Genomic DNA, 20,430 nt, shown 5'->3' on the forward strand with positions numbered 1-20,430 from the left:
CATCTTAAAAGTTCATATAGAGGCTTTAACTGGATTTAGTCACATCTACTATCAGATGGTCTCGATACCACATCACTTTCTCAAGGCTGTGTCCTTGAGGCAGCTCCTGGCAGCAAAGAAGGTGAGTAGAATGCACATTCCAAGGATAAGGAAGGGGGTGAGGAGCCTCCAAATGCCAAGGTCCAACTCATGGGTCGACTAGGGGTCACGTCCTCTCCATGACCTCTTCCAATAAGGATCATTTTGGCTTCCGGCATGACAAGACCTATAAGAAGGGGATCCCTGGATGGCTCAGCGGTTTGGCGCCTGCCTTTGGGCCAGGGCATGGTCCTGGAGTCCCAGGATCGAGTCCCACGTCGGGCTCCTGGCATGGAGCCTGCTTCTCCCAATGCCTGTGTCGTTGCCTCTCTCTCTCTCTCTCTCGCTATCATGAATATATAAATTAAAAAAAAAAAAAAAAAAAGAGAAGACCACAGGAAGACAACATGGGAACAGGGAGACCAGTTAGGACACTGTTACAACAATCCAGATAAGAAATGATGTGGTGATAGAGGTTATGAGAAGTGGTTAGATTTTGGATATGATTTGAAGCTAGAGCCAATAGGATTTACTATTGGATGGGCTATGGTTTGTAACAGTGAAGTCAAGGTAATGTCAGGGGTTTTGTTCTTAGAAGTGGAAGAGAGAATTTCTATCACCTAGTATGGAGAAGGCAAGGGGAATAGGTTTGGGAAGGAGCATCAGGAAGAATTTGAGTTTGAAATCCCTGTTAGCCATCAAGTAGAGATGGTAGGTAGCAGATCTAGTCCCAAATATGAATCTAGAGTTTAGGAACAAGGTCTGGGCTGAAGGTATAAATTTGCAGAAAATTGTCAGAAAAGAGAAATTCAAAGCTAGAGGCTAGATGAGGACATTGATGGTGTGAGAATGTAGAAAAGAGAAGTTCAGTGAGTCTCTTTGGGACTGATGAAAATATGACTTAAAATAAAAACTATCTCTCAATTACAGGAAGGCTACTGAAGAGGTTTTTGTCCTTTATAACTATTTAATATTTCCATGACACTTCTCACTTATTCCTTAGCCATTTCTTTCCTTACTACAGGGATTCTTACTAATTTTATCTTTAGGATGAAAACCAGCCCTGCAGGCCACTTATTCTGGATCCTCTCAGATTAATGGAAACTAAAATTGCTTTTTTTTTTTTTTTTGAGACTGCTTTCAACTCTTTTTGACTCTTTAGAAATTAAGAGGACGCCAAGTAGGCACAAAAACAAATATATTTTCTGTGAATTCGAGGTCCTTATTGATGTGAGGAACAGAGTTTTAGTACAAAATGTCTTATTTTTCTCTAAGAAGCAAAGGCAAGAAATGTTCCAACTTTCTGTTTTAATCTATGACATTGAGAAATGCCTTCATCTTACAAACAGAAAAACACAATCCTATTTTGTTGAAATGTGTATAGGCAGAAATAATCCTTCCTCTACTTAGACATTGTTATATAGTCTTTAGGTTGTTTGAAAAAGTCACTCTGAGAGTAACCTAAAGATGAAATGAAGATTAAATACCTGGAGAGATTTTGTCCCAGTTACAATGTCTGCATAGTAAATGACCCTAAAGCTTAGTGTAATGAAATAAATTTATTATACTTTTGAGTTCTGTGGGTAATGAATTTGGATGGAGTACAGCAGGGATTACCTGTCTTGTTCCATGATGTCTGAGGCATCAAATGGAAGATGTGAAGCTGGAAGCAGGGATCATCTGAAAGCTTATGCAATCACCTAAGCAGTTGTTAGTAGGTAATTTTGGGGTCACAGTTCCTTTTCACATGGGCTTCTCCATGCAGTCTCTCTATATGGACTAATTTGAACTTATTTACAACATGGTGGCTGGGTTCCCAGGGTGAGTATCCTGAAAGAGAGAGCCAGGTGGACACTGTCTCCTTTGTCTGACTTAACCTCAAAAGTCACACAGCATCATTTCTGCCACACCTATTAATAGGGGCAGTCTCAAGCTCACCCAGGTTCAGCAGAAGGGATATAGGTCCTGACTCTGAGTGGGGGAGTGTCAATCACATTATAAGAAGAGCACACTGGATGAGATATAAATTGGTGCTCTCATCTTTGGAAAGATACAATCTGCCAAAGATTTAGTGACTATTACGAATGTAAGCTATTAGATTCAAAGAATTTTTGCCTTGAGAAGTAAAGAAGAGCTAAACATTTCTGAGAAGGGATAGGAGATTATGGTAAGAACTTTCACTGCTAATTTTAGAAATGCTTTATTTCTTTTTTCTTCTTCCTTTTCGACCATGAAGCTGTTACTCTGGGATGAAGTCTGCCTGTATCTGTATCTCAGGTTCACAGTCTCATTAGGACAGTATTTGTGCAATTTGCTGGATGACAAGATTCTCAGAAGGACACAGAGAAGTGACCTATGGTAAAGTTGTAAGCAATTACTGAAGACCCTTGGGAGTTTGCAGACATCACCCACAGGAGATGCAAGAAGCTTTAATATGAGGCTGTCCCACTTCCTGACAAGAGACCAGTGAATTCCCTAACTCAAACTGTGTTCAACTTCCACCAACTTCCCTCCAGATGTGCAGAGAGAATCAGGATAAATCATACCCTTTACTTCTGTAGGTTTAAATCTAGGAGGAAAACTCTTCTCTCCCCACATACAAAGTCAGCACCATGGAACTCATTTTTAGAAGACATTGGTGGCTAGGTCCAGGGTTAGAGAATAGATTAAAAGATTCACAGTCTCTTGATAAAGACTGAGAGGGAAAGGACTGAAATCCCTGGTGTTATGAAAGCTCAGATAAAATAAATGCACATATGTAGACCAAATCTGGAGAGTTATTTGGGATGATTTAAAATTCCGGAGGAGTGCATATACTCTGGGTGCACACATCAGGGCGGTATTTTCTGGCTTTGCCCATATACAGTCCAGTTAGAGGAAGGTCTAGGCTTCTTATCAGCTCTCCTGAGTAAGGTGACACAAAATATAGAGAAAGTATTTTTAAAAAATAAAAACACTTATGTCACAAAATTTTGGAATTGATCTCAAATCTTAGTGCAATTTAAATGGACCAGATTTTTGCAAGTTTCAAAGTATCTACAGCCAAGGTTGAACTTTATCAATTGGTTCTATTTTAATTGGCCTTTGTCTATTAGAATCTTAGAAAGTTAGACCTTCAAGTTCCTACAAATGTGATTTGGCTGCCTGGCTTCTATAGAAGCATAGGCGTCCAAGGGAATGGTGGGTGCTGGGAGAGCATTGTGGGGTCCAGGTTGGCTTGATGAAGCCTGGGAAGTGTTTGGCAGTCAGGGAAAGTGAGGGAACCAAGAATAGAAAAGTTAGTTCACCTAGAAATGGGTAATTTGGAAGCACTGTGGAAATAATTTGGAAGAAAGGTAGTAGAGGGAGGTTGGGTTAGGAATAAAGAAGCCCAGACCAGTTCTTTTTTCTTTTTCTTTCTTTCTTTTTCTTTCTTTCTTTCTTTCTTTCTTTCTTTCTTTCTTTCTTTCTTTCTTTCTTTCTTTCTTTCTTTCTTCTTTTTTTTTTTTAAAGATTTTATCTACGAGAGAGAGAGAGAGAGAGAGAGAGAGAGAGAGAAGCAGACTCCTTGCTGAATAGGAAGCCTGATGCGAGGCTGGATCCCAAGACCCAGAAATCATGACCTGAGACCAAAGCATATGCTTAACCAACTGAGCTACCCAGATGCCCCACCCAGACCAGTTCTGAGATAAGTTTGGGAAAGAAAAGAATGACCTGAGTAGGTGGGGAACTTACATTTTGTGTTCTGGGAGGTAATACAGAATTTGAGTAATTTAAATTTTCAAGAAGAAGAGTAATACTTTATGTAGTAGAATAAGTCTCTGCTTTATGTGGTAGATAATGCTCAACCATCCTGTCTGCCTCTTTTCCTGGCCCATGTGAGGTCACTTTTGTCTACCCATTTTCTGTTTGGATAGGGCCATGTAACTAGTCTGGCCCCTGGGCTATGTGCAAAAGTGATATAGTAACCAAAATATTTACTTGCTACTATAAAACTCTCCATTCCCTCTTTCCTCTGCCTCCAGAACCTGAAATGTTCTTAATAATGGAGCCTTCATTAATCTGGGTCCTGAAGAGAGGGCAATATGGACTAAAGACTAATGAACCACCCATCACCCCACTAATGCAAAATGGACATGTTGCATGAACAAGAAACAACTGTGTTAAGATACTGGAATTTTGGAGTTATTACCTCAGCATAACCTAATCTATTTTGAAGGACAACTCAGATGTTATAATATAATACAATACAATATTACAGTATTTGTAATATCATTTTCTATAATTTGTTTCATTTTGCTGTTAAGTCTGCATCTTGTTGGAGACTGACAAGGTGACATAAATGTTCCAATTAATGGTAATATATATTAATTAATACATAATACCAAACCCAGTATCATATATAATACCATTAACAAACATACACATATATACACTTGATCCTTGAACAACAAGAGAGTTAGGGTGCCAAAACACCATGAAGTTGAAAATCCACACATAACTTTTGACTACCCCAAAACTTAACTACTAGTAATGTACTATTGACCAGAAGTTGTTTTACAGATAACAAGGTTGATTAACATACTTTGTGTGTTATATGTATTATATACTATATTCTTACAATAAAATAAGCTAGAGGAAAGAAAATGTTATTAAGAAAATCATAGGGAGGAGAAGAGCACCTGGGTGGCTCAGTTGGTTAAGCATCTGATTCTTGATTTTAGCTCAGGTCATGATCTTGGGGTCATGAGATTGAGCCCCGCATGGGGCTCCACCCTGGTTGTGGAGCCTGGTTGGGATTCTGTTTCTCTCTCTGTCCTTCCCCCTTGGCTCACACTCTCTCTAAAAAAAAAAAAATAAAAAAAAAAATAAGGAAGAGAAAATACATTTATAGCACTGTACTGTGTTTATTGAAAAAATCCACGTGTAAGTGCAGTTCAAACCCTTGTTCTATAGATAGAGAATATATATACACACACACATGCCTAGATATACCTCTATACCTAGATACCATGTTGGCTGGAAAAAATCCTGAAAACTTGAGCTAGGGAAAATAATATATTTTTTTAGACATGTTATTTATTTTATATATATTTTTATTCAATTATATATATTTATAGACTTACATATATGTATTTTTTAACATATAAAAGTATATAACATAAATAGGTGGGCATACAACACACACACACACACACACTCCTCCCCAAACTCAAGTTCTCAGGACTTTTTCCAGTCAACATGGTATCTAGGTATAGAGGGTGGCTTATCTGTCCTTCTGGCAGAAGGGAGGAAAGGAGTTTATGTTCTTCATGATCCCTGAAAACCCTGCTGACTTTGACTGCAGAAGTTTATGGCTAGGACTTCTGCTGAACCAGTTCTACCCAGGTTTTCTAGGTCCTGCACATTCTGAGATCTCAGGTCTTGGATAAGTCCCATCTAGTAGCCTTGTGTAGGATGTCTGTCCCCTGGCCCAGCCCCATGATATAGTTACCTTTCCATGGCAGCACCATGCAGGCTTGATAGTCTTTATCCCTTTTTTCTTGTCCCCCTATTGGCTTATAGGCATGTCTGAATCACTTTCTTCTTGCCTCCTCTCCGTCTTAGATTTACGTCCTTTCACTGTCCACTCCCACTGCCTAAGCTAAGCATCAGAGAGATAGAAGGGCTAGGCCCAATGGGATCAAACAAACTCTTCCTCCTACACTCCTCCCCCACCCCCAATTTTTTCTTTCCTTTTCACATAGGATATGACCTGCCCTTTCTGTCTAGTGGGAACTTCCTCTAAGTCACTTCCTCTCTTGTTCATCTGTAGATATCTTTGTTCTAAGTGGTTGTGCCTCCTTCCCCAATAGTTTAAGGGCCTTAATGGTGAACATGATTTATGGGAGAATAAAACAGGGACTCAGGTTCACATTTTCAAGATAATTACATTAGCGTTTATAAAGTACTTTCTCCCTGGAAATTCTGCCCACTTATTTGATATTGTTGGCATTTGTTGACTTACTCGGTGGTGAGTCCAGCAGCCTCCAGTGGGTGGTAAGTACTTTGAGGGATATGGATGGCCTTGGTGTCAACCCTGTCGTCTTGATTGGTGGATTGACCCAGGAAGCTCCTTCCACTCTGTGGAACGCTGTATAAAATATTTGCCTGCAACAAAATAAACTCAGAGTTTAACCTCCAATTCCCATGGAAACCCAATGGGAAATACAATTCTTTCTTTAGGTCTGCCAGCTGCCTGATTATCTTAAATCCCATAGCCTAATTTCCTTTAGGGTCTTATTCACAGAGTCAATGGCTTATTTCAAGACTGTCAAGGATCAAATGAATAAATGCAAAGACTTTAATTTTTTAAAAATGTTTTCTGGTCACATAGTTGGTCTTGAGGCCTTGGGTGAATTTTATCTTAAGAGAAATTCTCATTTATATATAGAGTATCTGGTTTAATTTTGTACCTCTCTTATGGGTTGGCCACATAAATATGATGTTCATGGATCATTTTAAGCCGAACCCCAGGGAGGCTTGATGCTTTTAAGCTTTGAGAATTGTTTGACCTGGAGACTCTTAGTTGTTCTTTATGAAAAATAATGATTACTCAAGAGCTTTTAATTCTTTTTTTAGTTTGCTGCTGAATATTTTTAGCCATGCATCTTATATTTGTTGAGCTCTGTCTTTCATCTCCCCACCAGTCAGATCATACTTCAGGAATATACCGTGTGTCTTTCTTACTGTCAGCTACTGAAAGCCTGTGCTGTATAGAGCTGCTATATTTCTCTCTGGTGGCAGAGCCATTACAGATGACTCTCCTCCTCTCTTTAGCTAACAGTGATGACGGGAGCTTGTTCAGAAGCAGATGTGTGGCATTTTTGACAAAAGATACATTCCTGAAAGTTGCCTTGAAAGCAAATTTCTTTATTTCAAATCCTGTAACCTTATTTATATGACTGGATAGCTTTTGTGTGTTACTTAAAAAAATTGTCAGATCCTCCTCTTACTTGAGTTACTTCTTTGGCAATGAGTTCCTGCAGACATTATCTGGTTAATGCAAGGACAATTAGACTGAGACTTCCTATGGCTTCCATGGCTCATGCCATGACCATGTATGTCTAGTTTCTTGCCCTATTTCCTCTCTGATACCACATCAGGGGATCCTGGTCTGTACTTACAGGTATGTAACTCCGAAATTCAGGGGGGAATAAACTCTCACTTGAATCACCCTTGACCAGTGGGAGAGAGGAACAGATGGATAACTGCTTCTTCTTTTGTTCCCAGGCTAAACACTTCTGAGATACAGTTCTTAAGGGTCCTTGGGAGGTCCTGGTGGATCAAGTACTGGTTGTTCATAGGAATGGCCAACTCAATAACACATCCTTGTGTTGGCTTTGCCTTCTTCCTGTTTTGCTTTTCCTCTCCTGTAGTCCTGCTCCCTATGAGTCATATTACAAAATAACCTACCTGCAAGGACATTTTTGCCTCATGTTTTACTTTGGAAGCCAAGACTAAGATAGCATTCTCATTAAAGCCTATCAAGAGAGTTGAAGCTTGAAGTTTGTGAGTTTGGTGAGTGCATGGATATGCTTATGTATATATTGGAATATCTAACTGTATTCTATAACCATCTGTAGTAATTATTTGGTTATCCACATAAAGAATCAGATTATTAAAAAATCATTTATTTTTGATATTAAGATGTATCCATTCTCCCATCTACTGATAGTCAAAACTCATCTTTCCTTTTCTATTCCTGGCTTCAAGTTCCTTCCTACTTGATACTTTATAACCTAAGATCCTATATATAATGGTAGGGAAGGGATCTTGGAGAACCTACAAAGCAGATCAACAGACTTAACTGTAAAACTTAAACTGGAATTATCTGCTCCTTTGAATATTTCACATTTTATTCCCATTTATTAATATGAATAATTAAGGATTGAACTGATAATGATGATATAATATGATTACCTTTTACTTTAGATTGGAAACCTAATTAGTGGTTCCTAGAGGATATATTGTCAATGTGGCTATCAGGAGAGTGGCTCATATAATTTAGAAGATTAAAAGAGAAAAGGATTAAAAGAACACCTTCTTAGGTGAAGGTAGGATTCCTCCAAATTCTAGAGCTTCATGATTGTGGAGGGGGAATCCTAATGACCATTTCCATAATCAGTTCTTTGAGAAGGAATTTGTTCTCCTGCTGTACTATTATGAATTATAATAAATATATATATGGCCTTTATTCCTGGCGCAGCACTCCTGAAACCCTTGGAATTTCCTAAGTGAAGAGGAATTTGTCTTATATTATGTTAATGACCTGACATTTGGAATGTCTCTAGGTAACCTAAGGATGGGGGCTAGTTTGCAGGGGAACCAGCCGTGTGATGAGAAGATTTGAATTTTTAGTTCCACTAGCCTCCCACCCCCAACTGTACCTCTGAGGGGTGGTTAGGGACTGGAAGTTAAGTTCAGTCACCAATGGCCAATGATTTAATCAATCATACCTATGTAATGAAGCCTCCATGAAATCCCCAAAGGATGGGGTTTGGATATCTTCCAAGCTGGTGAACATATGAAGGTTTGGGTAAGTAGTTTACCTAAATAGAACATGAGCATGGAGACACTATGCTCCTTCCCATGTACCTTACCTTATGTATTCATCTGTCTGTTCATCTGTATCCTTTATAATATCCTTTGTAATAAACTAGTAAACATAAGTAAATGTGTCCCTAACTTCTGAGAGCTGGTGTTGGGGGAAAAAACATACAGTAGACCTGCCTAGAAAGATAGAATCCCATCAAAATCTCAAAGAAATAGACATACTATAGGAAGGCTTTAGGGGAAGAGATACCTAAAATATCTAAAAGAGATACCTAAAAATACCTAAAATTTTTCATCTACCAGAGATGCTGAAATTGGGATACTAGTCAATTGATAGAATATTCCAAATGACTTTAATCTTATTATTGCTCCTTTCTGAGTAACCAGAAGATAACATGTAGCTCTGTTTTCTTTATCCTTTTGCCAGGACAGGCAAAAATTAGAGAAAATCTGAAATCACCTCTTTTCTTGTATTATGTGAGTAATTAGTCATCATGGAATTTCTCCAATCTTCTGTTCAACTTTGATTATTTTGTTTCTTTTGGTGAATCATAAGCAAACATGATTGCACACATGCTCTTTTTGAGATCTTTCAATAATACATCAGTTGGATAAAGAATTTGAGAAGTTGATTGTATTCATTAGGGCTATTTTGGTAGCAAATGACAGAGTGTCTAGTAACACGGGTTGAAGCAATGATGTTGTGGTGTCCACCAATCTCTAGGGCAGGAGTGGGACTGGGATGCCAATTTTGGGCAGGCACCTCTCTTAGCCTTATATCTGTTTGTGTCTTTATTTTTCTCCCTCATTTTTCTCTTCCTTATTTTTTCGACTGGCTTGTTCTACCTTGGATGAGAAGAAACATGGCTGTTGACAGGATCTACCTGAGCTTTACATTTATAGCTTCAGTCATTTGGAAAGAGATGGACTTTCCTTATTATCAGCTACCAAATTCCTGGTCAGAAACTCTGAGTGGGGATCCCTGGGTGGCGCAGCGGTTTAGCGCCTGCCTTTGGCCCAGGGCGTGATCCTGGAGACCCGGGCTCCCGGTGCATGGAGCCTGCTTCTCCCTCTGCCTGTGTCTCTGCCTCTCTCTCTCTCTGACTATCATAATTAAATAAAAAATAAACAAAAAACAAAACAAACAAACAAACAAACAAACAAAAAAAAACGCTGAGTGGCTCAGCTTGGATCAAATGCTAAGTCTGGAACCAATTTGCTGGCCAGGATTGATTCTGGGAGGTGATTGACCCAGATATCTTCCCCTGCACCAACTAACTGTGGCACAGGTCACATTTTGTACAAACTGATTGGTCCAGAGGTTACCATGTTGATAGAGTAGGAAAAAAGAGAGGGAAGAGACTATTTCCAGGAGAAAGTAGAGGAGGGGTAGAGGTGGCTTTATATACTTAGAGCAATAATTGTTCATTACACTGATCTGAAGGAATTTGACCCTCTGTAGTCAATATGGTAAATTTAATATGAAGTATCACATCTCTTTTGGTTCTAGGAACATTAAAAGTTTCTTTTGGGAAAGTAAAAGTAAGGGTGTTTTAAAAATATATAGTTCCGGCAAGATGGCGGAAGAATAGGGTGCCCAAGTCACCTCTTCCCGCCAACTTACCTAGATAACTTTCAAATCATCCTGAAAACCTATGAATTCGGCCTGAGATTTAAAGAGAGAACAGCTGGAATGCTACAGAGAGAAGAGTTTGAGCATCTAACAAGTACAACTTGTTTTTAACCACTCTGCACTGGCAAAATGAGTAGAAAGAAGAACTCACCACAAAAGAAAGGATCAGAAACAATACTCTCTCCCACACACTTAACAGAATTTGGATTATAATTCGATGTCAGAAAGCCAATTCAGAAGCACAATTATAAAGCTACTGGTGGCTCTGGAAAAAAGCATAAAAGATTCAAGGAAAAAAAAAAGATTCAAGAGAATTCATTACTGCATAACTTAGATCTAATCAGGCCGAAATTAAAAATCAATTAAATGGGACGCAATCCAAACTGGAGGTCCTAATGACAAGGGTTAATGAAGTAGAAGAAAGAGTGAGTGACATAGAAGACAGGTTGATGGCAAGGAAGGAAGTGAGGAAAAAGGAGAAAAACAATTAAAAGACCATGAGGAAAGGTTTAAGGAAGGTTTTTCCTCAGAAGGAAAAAATCTATGTGTAATTGGGGTTCCAGAGAGTGCCAAGAGGGCCAGAGGGCCAGAAAGCATAATTGACCAAATCATAGCTGAGAACTTCCCTAACTTGGGGAGGGAAACAGGCATTCAGATCCAGGAGATAGAGAGATCTCCCCCTAAAATCAATAAAAACTGTTCAACACCTCAACATTTCATAGTGAAACTTGCAAATTCCAAAGATAAACAGAAAATCCTTAAAGCAGAAAGAGACAAGAAATCCCTAACTTATATATATCCCTAACAGCAGACCTCTCCACAGAGACCTGGCAGGCCAGAAAGGGCTGGCAGGATATATTCAGGGTCCTAAATGAGAAGAACATGCAGTCAAGAATACTTTATCCAGCAAGGCTCTCATTCAGAATAGAAGGAGAGATAAAGAGCTTCCAAGATAGGTAGAAACTGAAAGAATATGTGACCACCAAACCAGCTCTGCAAGAAATATTAAGGGGGACTCTGTAAAAGAAAGAGGAAGTCCAAAGGAACAATCCACAAAAACAGGGACTGAATAGGTATTATGATGACACTAAATTCATATCTTTCAATAGTAACTCTGAACGTGAATGGGCTTAATGATCCCATCAAAAGACGCAGGGTTTCAGACTGGATAAAAAAGCAAGACTCATCTATTTGCTGTCTACAAGAGACTCATTTTAGACCTAAGGACACCTACGGCCTGAAAATAGAAGGTTGTAGAACAATTTACCATTCAAATGGTCTTCAAAAGAAAGCAGGGGTAGCAATCCTTATATCAGATAAATTAAAGTTTATCCCAAAGACTGCAGTAAGAGATGAAGAGGGACACTATATCATACTTAAAGGGTCTAGCCAACAAGAGGACCTAACAATCATGAATATTTATGCCCCGAATATGGGAGCTGCCAAGTATATCAATTAATTTGTAACCAAAGTTAAGACATACTTAGATAATAATACATTTATACTGGGAGACTTGAACATGGCACTTTCTGAAAATGATAGATCTTCTAAGCACAACATCTCCAAAGAAACAAGAGGTTTAAATGATACATTGGACCAGATGGATTTCACAGATATTTACAGAACTTTACATCCAAATGCAACTGAATACACATTCTTCTCAAGGGCACATGGAACTGTCTCCAGAATAGACACATACTGGGTCACAAATCAGGTCTTAACTGATACCAAAAGATTGTTAGTGTCCCCTGCATATTTTCAGACCATAATGCCTTGACACTAGAATTAATCACAAGAAGAAATTTCGAAGAAATTCAAACACGTGGTTAAAGACCATCCTGCTAAAAGATGAATGGGTCAACCAAGAAATTAGAGAAGAATTTAAAAAAATCATGGAAACTAATGAGAATTAAGATACAACAGTTCAAAATCTTTGGGATACAGCAAAAGCAGTCCAGAGAAGGAAATACATCGCTTAACAAACTAGAAAACTCAAATACACAAGCTAACCATGCACCTAAAGGAACTGGTGAAAGAACAGCAAATAAAACCTACACCCAGCAGAAGAAGACAGTTAATAAAGATTCGAGCAGAACTCCATGAAATAGAGACCAGAAGAACTGTGGGACAAATCAACAAAACCAGGCATTGGTTCTTTGAGAGAATTAATAAGATAGATAAACCCATTAGCCAGCCTTATTAAAAACAAAAGAGAAACGACTCAAATTAATAAAATCATGAATGAAAAAGAAGAGATCACCACCAATACCAAGGAAATACAAACAATTTAAAAAACATTTTATGAGCAGCTATAAGCCAATAAATTAGGCAATCTAGAAGAAATGGATGCATTTCTGAAAAACCACAAACTACCAAAACTGAAACAGGAAGAAATAGAAAACCTGAACAGGCTGATAACCAGGGAGGAAATTGAAGCAGTCATCAGAAACCTCCCAAGACACAAAAGTCCAGGGCCAGATGGCTTCCCTGGGGAATTCTATCAAACATTTAAAAAAGAAACCATACCTATTCTACTAAAGCTGTTCTGAAAGATAGAAAAGGTTGGAATATGTCAAATCGTTCTATGAGGCCAGCATCACCTTAATTCCAAAACCAGACAAAGACCCCACCAAAAAGGAGAATTATAGACCAATATCCCTGATGAACATGGATGCAAAAATTCTCAACAGGAGAGTAGCCAATAGGATCCAATCCATTAAGAAGATTATTCACCATGACCAAGGGGATTTATCCCCAGGATGCAAGGCTGGTTCAACACTTGTAAAGCAATCAATGTGATTGATCATATCAACAAGAGAAAAAACAAGAACTATATGATTCTCTCAATAGATGCAGAGAAAGCATTTGACAAAATACAGCATCCATTCCTGATCAAAACTCTTCATAGTGTAGGGATAGAGGGAACATTCCTCAGCATCTTAAAAGCCATCTACAAAAAGCCCACAGCAAGTATCATTCTCAATGGGGAAACACTGGAAGCCTTTCCCCTAAGATCAGGAACACGACAGGGATGTCTACTCTCACCACTGCTCTTCAACATAGTATTAGAAGTCCTAGCCTCAGCAATCAGGCAACAACAAGAAATAAAAGGCATTCAAATTGGCAAAGAAGAGGTCAAACTCTCCCTCTTCACAGATAACATGATACTGTACATAGAAAACCCAAAAGACTCCACCCCAAGATTGCTAGAACTCCTACAGCAATTCCGCAGTGTGGCAGGATACAAAATCAATGCCCGGAAGTCAGTGGCATTTCTATACACTGACAATGAGACTGAAGAAAGAGAAATTAAGGAGTCAATCCCATTTACAATTGCACCCAAAAGCATAAGATACCTAGGAAGAAACCTAGCCAAAGAGGTAAAGGATCTATACCCTAAAAACTACAGAACACTTCTGAAAGAAATTGAGGAAGACACAAAGAGATGGAAAAATATTCCACGCTCATTGATTGGCAGAATTAATATTGTGAAAATATCAATGGCACCCAGAGCAATGTACACATTTAATGCAATCCCTATAAAAATACCATGGACTTTCTTCAGAGAGTTGGAATAAAATTCTAGAGGAGAACACAGACAACAACACCCTTTTTGAACTTGGCCACAGCAACTTCTTGCAAGATACATCTATGAAGGCAAGGGAAACAAAATAAAAAATGAATTATTGGGACTTCATCAAGATAAAAAGCTTCTGGGGGATCCCTGGGTGGCGCAAAGGTTTGGCGCCTGCCTTTGGCCCAGGGCGCGATCCTGGAGACCTGGGATCGAATCCCACATCGGGCTCCCGGTGCATGGAGCCTGCTTCTCCCTCTGCCTGTGTCTCTGCCTCTCTCTCTCTCTCTCTCTCTCTCTCTATCATAAATTAAAAAAAAAAAAAAGATAAAAAGCTTCTGCACCTCAAAAGAAACAGTCAACAAAACCTACAGAATGGGAGAAGATATTTGCAAATGACATATCAGATAAAGGGCTAGTATCCAAGATCTATAAAGAACTTATTAAACTCAACAGCAAAGAAACAAACAATCCAATCATGAAATGGGCAAAGGACATGAACAGAAATCTCACAGAGGAAGACATAGACATGGCAAACAGCACATGGAAAATGCTCTGCATCACTGGCCATCAGGGAAATACAAATCAAAACCACAATGAGATACCACCCCACACCAGTGAGAATGGTGAAAATTAACAAGACAGGAAACAACAAATGTTGGAGAGGATGTGGAGAAAGGGGAACCCTCTTGAACTGTTGGTGGGAATGTGAACTGGTACAGCCACACTGGAAAACTGTGTGGAGGTTCCTCAAAGAGTTAAAAATAGAACTGCCCTACGACCCAGCAATTGCACTGCTGGGGATTTAACCCAAAGATACAGATGCAGTGAAATGGCAGGACACCTGCACCCTTATGTTTATAGCAGCAATGTCCACAATAGCCAAACTGTGGAAGGAGCCTCGGTGTCCATAGAAAGATGAGTGGATAAGGAAGATGTGGTCTATATATACAATGTGATATTACTCAGCTATTAGAAATGACAAATACCCACCATTTGCTTCAATGTGGATGGAACCGGAGAGTGTTATGCTGAGTGAAGTAAGTCAATAGGAGAAGGACAAACATTATATGGTCTCATTCATTTGGGGAATATAAAAAATAGTGAAAGAGAATAAAGGGGAAAGGAGAGAAAATGAGTGAGAAATATCAGTGAGGAGGACAGAACATGAGAGAGTCCTAACTTTGGGAAACAAACAAAAGGTAGTGGAAAGGGAGGTGGGCAGGGGGACGGAGTGACTGGGTGATGGGCACTGACGGGGGCACTTGACGGGATGAGCACTGGGTGACATGCTATATGTCGGCAAATTGAACTCCAATAAAAAAAATAATTAAAATAAAATAATGTATATAGTTCCTAATTATGACATGGGTAAAGATGATGTAACAATTCAGTATAAATATCCAGTGTTATAAAAACATGTACACATTGGAATGTTGATGGATATTGGAATGCAATTATATGAAATATTAAATCATTATAATTTTACTTATTTTTCCCAGCTACTGAAATATTACTTCAATTAAATGTGTACTTAGTTTTATTTGTTGTTATTAATTGTGGAAATAAGAAGTGATTAAGGAATCTAGCTCTAGAAATATTTTGCTTGGTTCAGGTTTTTTTTTCCACTTACTGGTTTTAGCCTTGGAAAAATTACTTAATCTCCCTATGCCTGGTTATTAATTTGTAAAGTAGGGATAATAACTGGCCTTTTCATAGGTGTTATGAATATAAAATTAGTTAATATATACCAAGTGCTTAGAAAAATGCCTGCATGTAGTCATCATTCAAGAAATGTTAAGTATCATCACTAGAATACTCTGAGCACTGTTTTTTCTTCAGGATTATAAATGAATAATACAAATGGACTTTCTTGCATACCTTTTTGATTTTCATTGAAATGCTCACTTAAAATGGGCTCTTTGCAAAAAGTTCATGAATTCCATCTCACAGAAAAATACAAACAGTGTCATGCTTCAAGAACCTAAGGCATATTCTGGTATTTATTAAGACTTTTTGAAAATGTTCCCTTTAGTAGGTGTTCTATTCTGTCCTTCCAGGCATGTGGCAGAGTTTTATTTTCCATCTACCGGAAGTTAAGTGTGGCCATGTGATTTGCTTTGGCAATGATTCTCATCTTTCTGGGTAGAAAATTTAAGAATCAGGGTATGTTTTGCTTCATTCATTTTTTCTTCTACCAAGAAAACTGGCAACTACCAAGATAAAGTCTTCTCCATTAGCCTGAATCCCTGATTGACAACTCACACAATGAATATATGGTTTGAACCACAAAGAAATCTTTGTTGTTTTAAACAACCACAATTTCTCTATTCTTGATTCCAGTGAAACAGAAATCCTTTAAATAAGGCCTCTAGAAAGGTATCTTCAGGCATCAGGTCTGGCTGGGCTCGTTCTTCTTTGGCTATATTTCATTCAGGGAAGGAACATCTGCATAATTAGGTTATCAATTTCAAAAACCATCACGTTACTAAGAGCAAACATTTTAATGGAGGACAAAAAGCCATATTTTGCACAATGATGCTGTTATTATTTAAAACTCTGGCATCAGTTGAAAATTTATATTAAAGTAATAAATTTCTAACCCAGCCACACAAAAGCAGAGCTCATTTTTAAGGCTGCCATTCTGCTTGCCCGGTAAGACGCATATACCCAACATTCCAACAATTCCAAATATCAGTATCAATAAACTAGCTTTCATTGTTCTGTCTAGTTTTAATGATCCATTTCATCTATCTCATTCTTTTTCTGATCATTTGACACCTGATTTCCTTTGCCCAGAAATTCTTTGAAATTAAGTTAAATTATATTTGTTATTTTTAATCATCTTGAAATGCAAGCACAGTTTATTTAGCCTGTAAAAAAATGTTTCCTGTCATTCTGGAACTAGGAATATATAAATAGTTGGGTTAAGGGTTAGTTTCAAACTTGTGGGGATATAGTTTTACTGAGGCCAGAGTTTTTCTATATCATTTCTTCAATATCCAACTGGCCAATAAAATCTTTATGTTTTTCCTCAGCAATGTCTCTTGAATCCACTCATCCTCTTGCACCTGTTGAGTAGTATCATAGTTCAGGTTTCCTCATCCCTTGTTCATACTTTCAAGTTTCCCAACTGGTTTTCCTGATACTGTTCTATCATCAGAATTACCTTATTTATGTATTTATTTACTTATTTATTTTAGAGAGAGAGAGAGGGAGAGTGGTGGGGAGGGGCAGAGGGAGAAGGAGAGAGAATCTCAGGTAGCCTCCGTGCTAAGCCCAGAGCCTGACTTGGGACTCAGTCTTATGACCCTGAGATCATGATCTGAGCCAAAATCAAGAGTCAGATGCTTAACCAATTGCACAACCCAGGTGCCCCCAAAATTACCATTTTAGAAACCCAATTCTAGAAGCTTATTATCTGCGCAGGGGATAAAGTGAATGCTTTAGCATTTAGAATCCTTCTTCTATTGTGTTCCCTACCCTACCTCTAGTGTCCACAGTTCTTCAAAGACATATTTTCACCATTCGCTGGAAATGTCATAGCTTTTCATGCCCTGGGGGCTCTGCCCAGATACCAGTCTATGGAGCCATCAAAAGTCCTCAGCATGACAATTTTTCTTTCAGCTTTACTGAATTTAAGGATGGTGAACTGTAAGAAAACACCTTCTTTTGCTATGTATTCATTTACTTCTCATAATAATTTAGTGTGGCTTACAGAACAATAGCACAAATACATTTAACCCCTACATGGCATTTGACCTCCTATGCCATGTCTGGGAAATTGGGTTTTAGAATCAACTCCACTAGCTGTGGGATCCAGAGCAGGACACTTAATTTCCTGGGAAGCAACGTCTTAATTTTTAAAATAAATGGTTGGACAGACAGATTTTCAATGGAGGAGCAATTGGCATTGAGGCAGGACAATTCTTCCATGTGTAAGATTGTCCTGCATATTATAGCACACTTAAAATCTCTGGTCTCTGACTAGTAACAACCCTTACTCTTTATGACAACCCAAAATGTCTCCAAATATTTCCAAACAACCTGGCTTTTGAACACTATGCTTCCAACTCTAGAATTCTTTCTTTAAAAAAGATTTTATTGGGCAGCCCCGGTGGCTTAATGGTTTAGCCCCACCTTCAGCCCAGGGCGTAATCCTGGAGATCGAGGATCTAGTCCCACTTTGGGCTCCCTGCATGGAGCCTGCTTCTCCCTCTGCCTGTCTGTCTCTAATAATCTTTTTTTTAAAAATATTTATTATTTTAAGAAAGAAAGAGAGAGAGAATGAGCAGGGGGGAAGGACAGAGGGGAGAGGGAGAAGCAGCCTCTCTGCTGAGTAGGGAGCCTGAGGCAGAGCTCAATTCTAGGACCCGTGGATCATGACCTGAGCCCAAGACAGACTTTAACCAACTGAGTCACCCAGGAACCCCTGAATTCTAGAATTCTGTGACTCTTGTAAATTTTTTGACAGTTAAATATATGGCAAATACCTCTTTATCTGAAATCTAAGCTAATAAAAAAAAACTCAGATAACTAGGTTTTGTTTTGTATGTGTTGAAGGAGTGGATGTTGTATATTCTGACTATATTTTTGTATTTTTAGAAGACAAATGACAGGTGAATAATCTGTTGTGTCAATTCTGAAATGTCAAATGCAAGGCACATCCTTGCATTATATTTAACCCAATTTCTGATCCTTCTGCAACTTCCAAAATGATAGACATTAGCCACATGTGGCTAATAAAAAAATTCAAATAAAGTAAAATTTACAATTCAGTATCTCAGCTGTAGTAACTATATTTTGCTATACATGTGGCTGTACTTGTAGCTTGTGGCTATCCTATTGGATAGTGCTACTCTTTTGATCAGGAGTAGCAGAGTCTCAGGTAACCTCAGAAAGGGGACAGTTATTCTAAAGTTCCTTCAACACAGAGAGTTCTGACAGAAAGTAGTAACTGTCCTAGTATATGTAAGCAGTTATAGCTGACTCAATCTATGTCATGCAATATTTTGTCTTATTCATTTTTATTACTGAGAATGTCATTATTTCTGTGCTGATTATTTTGCAATCCAGACATGTAAATTTTTCCTCCACCCATTCAGGAAGGCTGAAAGTAAATTATAATTAGTAAAGTATGCATTCAGGGATCCAGATATTTTAAATTTTGTGTGGAAGATCATAATCTGGAAGAATTTGCCATCTAGCTTTTTTCATTTTTATTTTATTTTTAGTTTTTATTTAAATTCCAGTTAACATACAGTGTAATATTAGTTTCATATGTGCAATTTAGAAATTCAGTACTTCCATATGACACTCAGCGCTCATCATAAGTGCACTACTTAATCTCCATCCCCTATTTAACCCATCCCACTACTTACCTCCTCCCTGGTAATCATCAGTTTGCTTTCCATAGTCAGGAGTCTGTTTCTTCTATATATATATATATTTTTTTCCCCTATGCTCATTTGTTTTGTTTCTTAAATCCCACATATATGGAGGCTTAGTAAGACCTATGCCTCTGATTCCAAGAGCCTGGCAAACGTAGGCATTTCCAGATACCTCTTCTTCCTTATATATGTCTGGAGTCATTAAAGACAAAAAAAATTACCTTTTTTTTTTGGTGTAAGTCTTTTTTGACTATGTGAGTTCACTTGCTGAAGAAGGCTTGCTTACTGCCTAATGTCAGGATTAAAGAGTTTGTGTCTGGAGAGGCCTCTCTTTCTTGTTTTTCCCTCCTGGAACCTCACATGCCCGCATCCTGTCCCAGAAGGCAGGACTAGGGCTTGAAATCGCAAAGTGGATGAGGCAAGTGTAAGATCACAGGTAGGCTGAGGTGTCCCTCATGACCACATGTGCTATGTTTTAATTAGTGGAGCTTTTTTTATCTCCATGATTGTATTTCAATTGCCCATTGGAGAGCTTTGTTTCTTAGAGGAAGACTCACGGTGTCCCTTGAAAGCCTAAGAAAGATTTATGCTGCTTATCCAAAGGTTCCAGATGGTTTCCTATTACCACAGCTTTAACTCAACTCATAGATAGGTAAGAGACTTGTAGTGAATGAGAGGCCAATCTCACTGGTGGAATGCTTACCTTGTACCAGGCAGTGGGCTAAGGTATATATATTTTTTTTTTTTCACTTATTCCTGCCAACTAGACTAGGAGTGTTTTATTATTAGCTCCAGTCTTCAAGATGTTAAGTGACCTATTGAAGGTCACACAGCTGGGAAGATGTAGGGCTGAGATTTGAACTTAGTCTGACACTAGAGTATGTGTGCATACACACACACACACACAATTCTATTAAATGTTTGACATGCTTTTCTACTCCATCTTCTTCTCAATCCTATGAGATATAAGAGGGCTCAAAATAAAGGAAAAAATAAACAAAGATTCCAATGCTAGAGGAGTTATATTTCAGAGCTCCTAAACAAACTGATCTTCTTGCTCTCAGACACGACCATGCCTGTAACATGCCCTGACAGGTCTTCATAGGGAATGAGCACAAATGGGAGGAGAGGACAGATCTAGAAGGGAAGATTCTTGCTTCAGGACAGACTCCTAAAAAAAA

This window comes from Canis lupus, chromosome 23, assembly GCF_011100685.1.
Source record: "Canis lupus familiaris isolate Mischka breed German Shepherd chromosome 23, alternate assembly UU_Cfam_GSD_1.0, whole genome shotgun sequence".
Taxonomy (NCBI): Eukaryota; Metazoa; Chordata; class Mammalia; order Carnivora; family Canidae; genus Canis; species Canis lupus.